We start from the raw sequence: 11098 nt of genomic DNA, 5'->3' as shown, positions 1-11098 counted from the left end.
ATTCATGACCGGCCGGCTCGAGTGGGCAAAGAGAACAGGGGCTGATGAAGCGGCCGGCGAGCAAACGGTGACAGGGACGGCGCTCGATTTACAGGCCTCATAATTCATCAGGCATTATCATAACCTCATAACTCTGTCTTCTCATCAGGCTATGTCAAGCGCAGACAAATATATTCACGTATTAGTGAAACGATGTGAAATACTGTAGACATTTAAAAAAAATAAAGAAATAAATCAGAAACGTATCAAAATGATTTAAACGTCCAAAGAAAATCAGTCACCTAGACCGTTCTAATGGTAAAACTGAACAAGAACATTCATTCAAATAAGATCCCAGAAAAAAAAACTAATTCACAAATGCACTCACCAGTTAAAAAAAAATATATATATATGAATGGATTGATAACTAAGTCTATACTGTGATGCTAGTCCTGAAGTCTATGGTGCCATAATATTGTACGTACTGCACTGTGTATCTAACCCAGGCTTACTGGAGCTCATGCAGCCCATCTGAACCCGCACATCCTGTGAAATCTACGCGTATTAAAAGTGTTCATACCTTTACTATCCACTGACATTCTGTCCGATTCAATCTGGTGCAGAGCAGAGACACTACACCTGAACGCAACTGTAGCTTTTCAGCGAAATTCTCTCATCTTTCAGGCCAGCAATCCTGTTAAAAGAAAAAAAATAGTAAAATGAATAAATAAATAAAACGGTTTGGGGGCGGTTGGGGAAGGTTATTTAAAAACGACTGAACCCTTCCATTTCACAAAAGCAATTGAGTGCACGCGAGGTCAGGGTAGCCCGAGGACAGCGCTCAGTCAGTACGGGAACGAGCTCTGAACTCCGTGAACCCCGCTCTCTCCGGCTCGCTGAGCCTCTCTGAATAATGCAGCGCGAGAGAACGCACCATTAACCGGGAACACACTCTGACAGCGCGTCGCCCCGACATTACTCTATTGTGTGCAAATGTCACACGCACGTGAGTGTGTGTGTGTGTGTGCCTGTTCAAGGGTGTGCGCGCACGTGGGCGTGTTTGTGTGCGTGTGCTAGTGCGTGTGTGCGTGTGCGCGTGAGCGTGTGCCTGCGCGAGTGTTTGTGTGTGCGCGCATGTGGGTGCGTTTATGTGTGTGTGCTAGTGCGTTTGTGTGTGTGTGCATGTGCGCGTGAGTGTGTGCCTGCGCGAGTGTTTGTGTGCACGTGCATGTGGGTGTGTTTGTGTGTGTGTGTGCCTGTTCAAGGGTGTGTGCGCACGTGGGTGTGTGTGTGTGTGTGCTAGTGCGTTTGTGTGTGTGTGCATGTGCGCGTGAGTGTGTGCCTGCGCGAGTGTTTGTGAGTGCGTGCATGTGGGTGTGTTTGTGTGCATGTGCCTGGTTTGCATATATGCAGTCTTACATTGTAACGTTTACAGTTTTGGATTTTATAGCCGATACACACTCCTGTGTGAGTGTGAGTGTGTGTAGGTGTGCATGTGTGTGTCTGTATGTGTGTGTGTGTATGTATGTGTATGTGTGTGTGTGTGTGTGTGTGTGTGTCTGTATGTGTGTATGTGTGTGTGTGTGTCTGTATGTGTGTATGTGTGTGTGTGTGTGTGTGTGTGTGTGCACATATGCATACATGTACACAGGAGTGTACCCCGTGGCGATGTGTTGACACGGTGTTATAAAAGGAATCACAGGACATTGTGAAAGCGTGTTTATTTAAAGCCGCTTCCTGTCAGGTGAGCGCGGCGTTCAGCACCGAGGATAGCTCTGCGTGCGGCGGCGCTGGAGAGGGCTTTTCGGGCCTCTGTGTGCGTGTGAGCGTGCGCAGCGCGAGCTCGATGGCGTGGGAGCGGCGTGCAGGCGGGAGCGGAAGGACGAGGAGGCGATGAGCGGCGCGTCGCGTCATCGAGAGAGGAGAGCCGCGCGCCGCGGCGCTGGCGTCCAGAACGCGCTTCCTCTTCCTCCTCTCGGCCTTCGTCTTCGCGGTGGACTCGTCCTCCTGAACCGGGAGCCCCCGACCCCCACCCCTCCCACCCAGCCCCACCCCGTTTGGGCGGAGCGAGTGAGTGTGGGTGTGACAGGCCTCCTTGGTTCTCTAAACCTGATCAGCACCCCTCAGAACCGAACCGGGCGTGGCATCTGCTCACCGCCATTGGGTCTCCCGCCAGGCCGGGCCCTGGGGTTCCCCGGGGGTCCAACGAGTTCCCCTCCCTCTCCACCCGGGAGACCCGCCCCGAATCGGACCGCTCCCGGAATTAAAACGCAGGGGGGCGCCGCCGCCGCCGCCGCCGCCGCCGCCGCGCTTCCCGCGATTCCTGGAGAGACTACTACCCCCGCTGCCGTTCCTCATCCCCTTGAAGACCAAAGCCGGCTTTTGCTCAGCCATGCCTAATGCATGGGCGGCGGTGTGGGCGGTGTGGGCGGTGCTGGCGGTGTAAGGGAGGATGCGTTTAGCGGCTACGGTTATCTGCAAAGCCGCTGCTCCCGTGGTGAACGCAGCGCAGCGATAGATACCGCCAACTGCCCTGGGCTTCTGTCCCCCGGCACGTCCTGCTAGCGAGGATACAGCTCTGTGCGTCCTGTGCGTCGCGTGCGTCGCGTGCGTCGGACAAGCAAAACCGGCGGTGAATTCACAGCACAGCCAGGGCTGCCCAACCTTCCTGGCTAGCCGTCCGTAGGCTTTCACTCCAACCCTAAATCACAGCTTATTCAGCAGCTACAGCAGGGCTGCCCAACCCCGTTCCTACAGATCTACTGTCCTGTAGGGTTTCACTCCAACCCTAAATCCCAGCTTATTCAGCAGCTACAGCAGGGCTGCCCAACCCCGTTCCTAGAGATCTGCCGTCCAGTAGGGTTTCACTCCAACCCTAAATCACAGCTTATTCAGCAGCTACAGCAGGGCTGCCCAACCCCGTTCCTAGAGATCTGCCGTCCAGTAGGCTTTCGCTCCAACCCTGACAAAGCACAGTTCGTACAACAGCAAGAACAGGGCTACCCAACCCTGTTCCTGGAGATCTTGTTGAGATGCTAATTAGTAGCCAAAGGTGTGCCAAATTAGAGTTGAATTGAAAACCTACAAGAGAGTACATCCACAGGAACAGGGTTGGGCAGCACTGTTCTAGCTGTTGAATGAGGTGTGGCTTTGTTAGGGTTGGAATGAGACCATACAGTACAGCAGATCTCCAGGAACAGGGTTGGGATTCCCGCCCACGCCGATTCCCGCCCACACCGTTGAACGCGGTGTGCTTCGAGGCATCCAAAAACCGCCGAGAACAGGCTGAAGCAGCCGTGTGGGACTGTCCACCTCAGAGGACCGGCCCCTTATAGTGCGACACTCCGCCCCCCCACAGTCTGGAATCGAATCCCACTGCTTCCGCAGGAACACGCCAGGCTCGTGCTCTGCCAGGTTTACGGACTGCATCCTGTCAATGGCACGAGCCGGCAAATATGATTACGCGTTTCCAAAAAAAAAAAAAAAAAAGAAAAAAGGAAAAAAGAAAGGCATAAAAATGCTGGAAAGAGCGGTTTCCTGCTCGGTCGCGCATCGCTAGCCGACGCTCGGCGCTCATTTCCCCCGAGACGGCGAGCCCCGGCCGCCGCCGCACGCTCGGAGAGGAGGAGGGAGGGAGGGCGCGGTGCGTAAAAAAAAAAAAAAAAAACACAAATCGCGCTACAGCGTGGTAATGCAGCCGGCTTTCTCAGAACCCCCCGCTCGGTAGCTTAGCAACCCAGAGGCGGAGCCAGGCTGCAGTTTGAGGAGGTGGGCGGGAGGGGAGGGGGTTGGCTGATCGCTGCAGATTTGGCCTCAGGTGACAGATGCTCTCCAGGAACTCCCGGAGAGGCTGCCAGCCTCGTGTAGCCAGGGAGACGCCGCGGATGCTCGCAGGCAGCCGCCGAACGAAACGCGCTCGCTGGGAAAACATTGAGCCCCCGCTGCTAGGTCGCTGTAGCCCGTTAGCGCGCCGCCGCCGCTAGGTCACTGTAGCCTGTTAGCGCGCCGCCGCTAGGTCACTGTAGCCCATTAGCGCGCTGCTGCCGCTAGGTCACTGTAGCCCGTTAGCATGCTGCTAGGTCGCTGTAGCCCGTTAGCGGCTGCGTGCTGAGGTCGTGCGTAACGTAGCCCGTTAGCGCGCTGCGCTAGGTCGCCTTAGCCCGGGTCACTGTAAGCGGCGCGCCGCCGCTCTAGGTCACTGTAGCCCGTTAGGCGCCGCCGCCGCCGCTAGGTCGCTGCAGCCTGTGAGCGCGGAGCCGCCAACCCCACGCCTCGCCACCTCGCCGAGTCCGTTTCCCCGCGACGCAGACGAACGCGCGGAGGACACCGATCTTCCAATAACGCGTCTCTCGGTCAAAGAGGATCTCGACTAGCAAAACGCTTCAGGCGAGAGTCAAAAGGGCCAGCCTTGGGCCTAACGCTGCGGAGGCAGCAGAACCTGCACCCGTCCCGCCTAAAGGGGCGGCGTTTCTAATCTCCTCTTTTCTTCGCCCTTTTCCAACCGTTATCTTGCACGGCCTGTTACCGAACAAGAGAAACGAGAAGCGTTCAGGGTTAACGGGGATGGATAATTCCGGCGGCAAACATTTTTTACGTTCTTGAGGTTCATTTTTGGAAAACATTTTCTTTAGGTACCCGTATGGTTGTGAGGTAGCATTATGATGAGAAAATTCCCCAAAGCAGTCTTTCAACATATTTACTCTTCCTAACAAAGTTCTGGGCGTATTGTTTGCAAATGTACTGGTCACATCCCCAGGTGATTATGATTATGGACCAGAAGGGGTGGAGTTTACACAGACCACAGACCGGGCAGGTGGGGGCGGGGTTAAGACTGCAGTCGTGGCCAGAGATGAAAGGGGGGGGGGGGGGAATTGGACAGCTGTGAATGTGCCAAGTCTGCACTTATTAAAGCTGAAAAGGCCGAACTGAACCACTGAATTTGTGTGTGTGTGTGCGTGGGGGTTATGGGGGGGGACACGTGCCGACATCAGAAAGGGACACAGGCAAGCGTACCCGCAGGCTGGGGTGGGGGGTGGGGGGTGGGGGTGGTGCTGCGGAGACAGCTTGCCTTTGAAGTGTGAGTGGGCTCAGTAAAGCGAAGAGGGTGAAGAGGGGGGATGGGGATTCTCCACCTGGCAGCTCGCTCCCCGCCCTCGTTACGCACGGCGGTTTTTGGCGACGTGCTCAGCTCCCCACGCTCCCCAAACGGGGAGCCGCCACCTCCGCCACCGCTCCATGTGTGCGCAACCACCGCTGGCGGAGCTGAATGAGCAGGGTACTAGCGGTGTTAGCCCTGTAGAGAATTGTGTAGCAGCGGCTGGAGCCTGCTACGCGGCCAGTGGTGTTAGCCTCTGCTACGCGGCTAGTTGGTGTTAGCCTCTGCTACGCGGCTAGCTGGTGTTAACCTCTGCTACGGGGCTAGCTGGTGTTAGCCTCTGCTACGCGGCTAGCTGGTGTTAGCCTCTGCTACGCGGCTAGCTGGTGTTAACCTCTGCTACGGGGCTAGCTGGTGTTAGCCTCTGCTACGGGGCTAGCTGGTGTTAGCCTCTGCTACGGGGCTAGCTGGTGTTAGCCTCTGCTACGCGGCTAGCTGGTGTTGCTCTGACGCGCTAGCTGGTGTTAGCCTGCTTCGGCTAGCTGTAGCCGGTAGCGGCTAGCTGGTGTTAGCCTGCTACGGCTACTGGTAGCCTCTCACCGGCTGGTGTTAGCCTGTACCCCAGGGGCACAAAGGAAGATGCACCGTGACCTATTTCTGCCAGTACAAAGCCCTCTGAGCTGCCACCACTGGACTGCTGATCATGACTGTAGGGCCACAAGCACCTGCTGAAGAGGCGACACCATCTTCCAGCTGACTGTACGTCACCTTGGATAAAAACATCCGCCAAATAAACGTAATGTAATGTAAAAGTCCCACATGAGAAAATCTAAACAGCATAAGCACGAGCAACTAAACACCATTTTACCAATACCATACCCCAGTGGTGACCAACCCTGTTCCTGGAAATCTACCGCCTTGTTTCCATTCCAACCCTAACAAAAACACACCTCAATCAACAGCAAGAGATCTCACTGAGCTGCTAATTTCATAGAATCAGGTGTGCCACATCAGTGTTGAAATGAAAACCTACAGGACAGTAGATTTCCAGGAACAGAGTTGTTCACCACTGCTTTACACGGTCATACCTACTGTAACATTGCTACTCTTACTGCACTCTAGTAATAAGATACTCAGCACCTGCAATGGAGCAATGCCAGTAACAGTCTGTGACAGTCTAAAGGCATGTGGGCTCCAGGGTCCACCTGCAAAAGAGATGTCAGTCTCAATGGGACTACCCTGGTTACATAAAAGGTTAATTAAAATGTAAAAATACATGCGTGCAACAGACACGAACTATCATTTATAACCACTGATTCGCAATATCAGTTCCAGTTCAGAATAATGTAAACGGGGTACTCTTAAAAAAAGGGATCAAATTAGAAAGATGTACTGATCCTTAATGTTGTGTGGCAAACCAGCACAGCTCAGCGTTTTTTTTTTTTCTTACACACTTCAAACACCGGGCACTTCTGCAAGTGCGCTTGGCCGCAACCTAGCACTCACCTTAATGCACCAATTTGCCATTTCCAGTGGATGAAAAATGATTATTTTTATTATTATTTTTTTTTTCCCCCCATGACGCTCGCACCTGCAGCGGCCAAATGGGGCCCCCCCGCGATGTATTTAAAAGGAGCGCGCCAGCTGGTCCGCTCGTTATTAAGATTGCCCCGTTAAACGATAACAGAAATGTCCAATTAAAACACGGGAGAGGGGAATCGAAAAACCGAGGGGTGCACATTTATTAAATGGGGCGGGGGGGGGGGGGCGCAATGGGGGAGGGGGGGGGGAAATCGGGCGGAGGCTGTGGAGCTGCAGTTTAATGTGATTAGTTTTTGGGGGATGTAAATAGGCCGAAGCAGAAGTCCATCAATTAAACTAAAGGTGCATTAGAACACATCAAGGAAATGGTGAGAGTGTATGCTGCTACCGCTACTAGCGTAAACAAAAACAGAAAAATTCACAAATAAAAAATTACCTGACAGCCCCCGTCTGAAAAGGACACACTCCTGTATCCCAACCTGTGAGGCTTTATCAGACCAGCTTGCGGAAAACGAGAGAGAGAGAAAGCCTGTGAAGGAGTGAGAGAAACAGAAAAGGGAAGACTCATGTGAGAAGGAAAAGTGTTGGTGACATTGGTGATATTTGTTTATTTGAGCACTTGCATCCTTACATGTGTGCCACATGCATAGGTGGTGATGCTCCCCTGAATTTTGAAATAGACCTCCTGCAGTAAATGCTGTCTTCCAGCATACCCTATGAACCGTGATTCATCGCTTGCCAATTTCTGCACATAGATGTCTGCACTCAGAACCTCAGAAGAGTAAGACTTGCATTTACGCAATTCTGATATGGGCACTGCAATACGACCATCATCTCTACCATAGACACAGCATCACAGCAAACTTTCTGTGAGTGTAAGAGAGAGACAGAGGGAGATTGAGAGGGAGGGGGGAGGCTGAGAGTGTGTGTGTGAGAGAAATAGAGATGGGTTAAGGGTATGTGAGAGATTGAAAGACAGAGTTAGAGAGAGATGGGGGTTGAGGATATGTGTGTGAGAGAGAGTGGGAGAGAGGGAGAGTGAGAGAGAGAGGTTGTTGGTGTGAGAGAGATGGGGGTTGAGGATATGTGTGAGAGGGAGAGGGAAAGAGAGAGAGGGGGAGAGGGAGAGATGGGGTAGAGGATATGTGTGTGAGAAAGAGGGAGAGGGAGAGAGGTTGATGGTGTGAGAGAGTGGGAGAGCGAGAGAGGTTGTGGTGTGAGAGAGAGGAAGAGCGAGAGAGGTTGTGGTGTGAGAGAGAGGAAGAGGGAGAGAGAGAGAGAGAGAGAGGTTGATGTGTGAGAGAGAGGAAGAGGGAGAGAGAGAGAGAGGTTGATGGTGTGAGAGAGAGGAAGAGGGAGAGAGAGAGAGGTTGATGGTGTGAGAGAGGAAGAGGGAGGGAGAGAGAGGTTGATGGTGTGAGAGAGAGGAAGAGGGAGAGAGAGAGAGGTTGATGGTGTGAGAGAGAGGAAGAGGGAGAGAGAGAGAGAGGTTGATGGTGTGAGAGAGAGGAAGAGGGAGAGAGAGAGAGGTTGATGGTGTGAGAGAGAGGAAGCGGGAGAGAGAGAGAGGTTGATGGTGTAATGGTAAATGGTAAATGGACTGCATTTATATAGCGCTTTTATACAAAGCGCTTTACAATTGATGCCTCTCATTCGCCAGAGCAGTTAGGGGTTAGGTGTCTTGCTCAAGGATACTTCAACATGCCCAGGGCGGGGTTTGAACCGGCAACCCTCCGACTGCCAGACAATCGGTCTTACCTCCTGAGCTATGTCGCCCCATGTGTGTGAGAGAGAGGAAGAGGGAGAGAGGTTGTGGTGTGAGAGAGAGGAAGAGGGAGAGAGAGAGAGAGAGAGAGGTTGATGTGTGAGAGAGAGGAAGAGGGAGAGAGAGAGAGAGGTTGATGGTGTGAGAGAGAGGAAGAGGGAGAGAGAGAGAGGTTGATGGTGTGAGAGAGAGGAAGAGGGAGAGAGAGAGAGGTTGATGGTGTGAGAGAGAGGAAGAGGGAGAGAGAGAGAGGTTGATGGTGTGAGAGAGAGGAAGAGGGAGAGAGAGAGAGGTTGATGGTGTGAGAGAGAGGAAGAGGGAGGGAGGGAGAGAGAGGTTGATGGTGTGAGAGAGAGATGTACAATGGGGAATGGGGGTTGGAGAACAATCGAGGAATAATGGTTAGAATACATGTGGAAGATTAATGAGCACAGAGGCACTGATGAGGATAATTAATTGAACGCAGAGGGGAAGATTTGTGTACAACTGTATCCCACCTCCTACGATGGGGCGAGGGGGGGGGGGGTGCCCCCACTTATTCCCTAATTATGGGAGCTGAATTAGACGCCGGAGTGAATGGGGGGGGGTGGGGGGGGTTCAGGTCTGCACTGGCCATGTGACAGTGGCTACGGGGGTTACCGGTACAGCACCATTGTTAGCGCCTAACCCAAATCCTATTCTGGGCTGGGCCCGCGGTGACACACATTAACACACACGCGCTGTTGCATTGTGGGGGATACTGAAGCGCACCAGCGTTCTCATGCACAGAACACAGAGAGCAGAGAGGGCGAGGGCAGCCAATAAAAGAATCAGGAGGAGCAGAGAACACGGTGCCTCTGAACAGATCATCACCCCAGAATTATTTCAGTATTTCATAATTAACAGGCACACAAAAAATCTTTGATAACAATCTCCCAGCCTACATTAAATCTTTTTTAAAAATGTAATTCTGAAATATCCTGGAGAGAGCTTTAAAAAGTAAACCAGCTTCTTTTGTTTACAGTTATAAAGTAATACAATTTCATATAATTTGCGAGTAACCACAATGAAATAAAAATTGACTTGGCTGACTATTTAAACTGGCCCGGTTGTCGATCACGCTCAGTTCCAGGACAGCCAATCAGCCAGTGTCCTTTCATCCCTTTTATAATTTGCCCCTCACCCACCAGGTTGGGATGACAAGGCCCCCCGCGTGGGGCGTGCAGGTTAACCGAAAACATTACTCATCACAGAAGCCGCCCCCCACCCACCCCCCCTTCTGTTACGCCACCAGGTTAGGATGACAAGGCCCCCTGTGTGGGGCGTGCAGGTTAACCGAAAACATTACTCACCACTGAAGCCCCGCCCCCTTCTTACCCCACCCCACCTTCATTTTTTGCGCTGCACTCAAGCAGGAGCCAATCAGTGATTGATGGCGTCTGACGGGCCGATGGCGCCATTCGTGGCGGCAATTTGTCTCTCATTTGTCACGCGGGAGTCCGGAATTCGCCCGTTTCTTATTTTTATGGAACGGAAAAGGGGTGGGTGGGCCCGGGGGGGGCTTCAGGGGGGCTTGGGCTGCTGAGTGGCTCATCCGGCTAAAACCTCGAGTTTAGGGCGAGCGTGCAGGTTAACCAAAAACATTACTAACCACGAAGCCCCCCCCCCCCTCCATTACACCACGCTTCATTTTTTGCTTTGCACTCCGAACAGGGTGTGGCGGTGGGGGGGGGTGGGCTGCCGAGTGGCTCATCCGGCTAAACCTTGAGTTTAGTGATGCGCGCCACTCTTTTAACTGAGGGGAAAAGAGGAGGCAGCGACAGAGACAGAGAGAGAGAGAAAGAGAGAGAGAGAGGTAATAAAAAAGAGAAAGACGTGTTGCACTTTTCCCACCGTGGTGTGCATTCCAAATCAAACCCCTGCTTTTTTTTTTCCCTCTCTCTCCACGCTGGCAGGGCGACGGCTGTGGAATATTACCCCCAGACTGAAGTTTCACAGCCCGTGTAATGCCGGGGCCAGCCTTTACTGCGACCGCATTATCGGATTGGGCGTTAAACTGCCACCGACGTCGACGGCTTGTTTATCTGAGCATCGATTACCGACGTTCGGTGGGGCCCGCTCTGTTACCGCGGTTACCACGCGTCGACAGAAAAAGGAAACTCTGTCACTGCGGAGGCCCAGATATGATTTACGGTAATTTAAAAATCAACACCCAAACCTTAAATCTGCTCGGGGGCTCTCCTGGTTTTACAGTTTGCGCTGACTCAGCAGGTTCAGCCATAGCCGTATCTGAACGGGACGGGTGGGGGGGAGCCTAATGTAGAGGGCAGTCCTGCAGGGTCACGCATCGTTTCTCACAGTGTCGCCCAACGGGGGCGTGGGTTTCGGTCACCGAATTTGTCCTCGCCTCATCGCCGACACCTCTGCTCTTTCAGGGACCCACAGGCATATAAAAAAAAAAAACGAGCTAAAAAAAGGTTTCCTCTTTAAGGTTCCGAAGTGTCTCTCAAAGAACACAAACACCCATTCCTAACGACCGCAAGACATATTAACTGAAGTGAACTGGCGTGCGTTATGAAACATGAGGAACAATTCTGAGATTAAGACCGACAGATTACTCACACTGGCAAATTATGTCATCTGCCAGTTCTACAAGGGCTCAATCACTGTAAAACATTTCAATTATCACAATCACTGAAATGATTAACCAAAATTTTTTTTCAAAATAAGTACAGTAC

The 11098-nt window shown here is 52.6% G+C and overlaps 1 long non-coding RNA gene across 2 annotated transcripts in view; it reads right to left on the bottom strand.

Moving 5' to 3' along the window:
• Window positions 1-543: 543 nt before the first annotated feature.
• The window catches only part of LOC135235108 (uncharacterized), a 53677-nt gene continuing 43122 nt past the window's right edge, over window positions 544-11098 (bottom strand). Inside the window, exons 1-2 of one of the 2 annotated variants that reach the window (XR_010324279.1) lie at window positions 7053-7144; window positions 544-673 (exon numbers count right to left, since the gene is read on the bottom strand). This is a non-coding gene — a long non-coding RNA (uncharacterized LOC135235108). Of the gene's footprint in view, window positions 674-7052; window positions 7145-11098 lie in introns of those variants that run through there. The other variant, XR_010324280.1, reaches the window with a different exon arrangement.

Source organism: Anguilla rostrata, chromosome 11 (assembly GCF_018555375.3).
Source record: "Anguilla rostrata isolate EN2019 chromosome 11, ASM1855537v3, whole genome shotgun sequence".
NCBI lineage: Eukaryota > Metazoa > Chordata > Actinopteri > Anguilliformes > Anguillidae > Anguilla > Anguilla rostrata.
The sequence above is the reverse complement of the archived record's forward strand: the minus strand, read 5'-3'. Positions and strand labels throughout refer to the sequence as shown.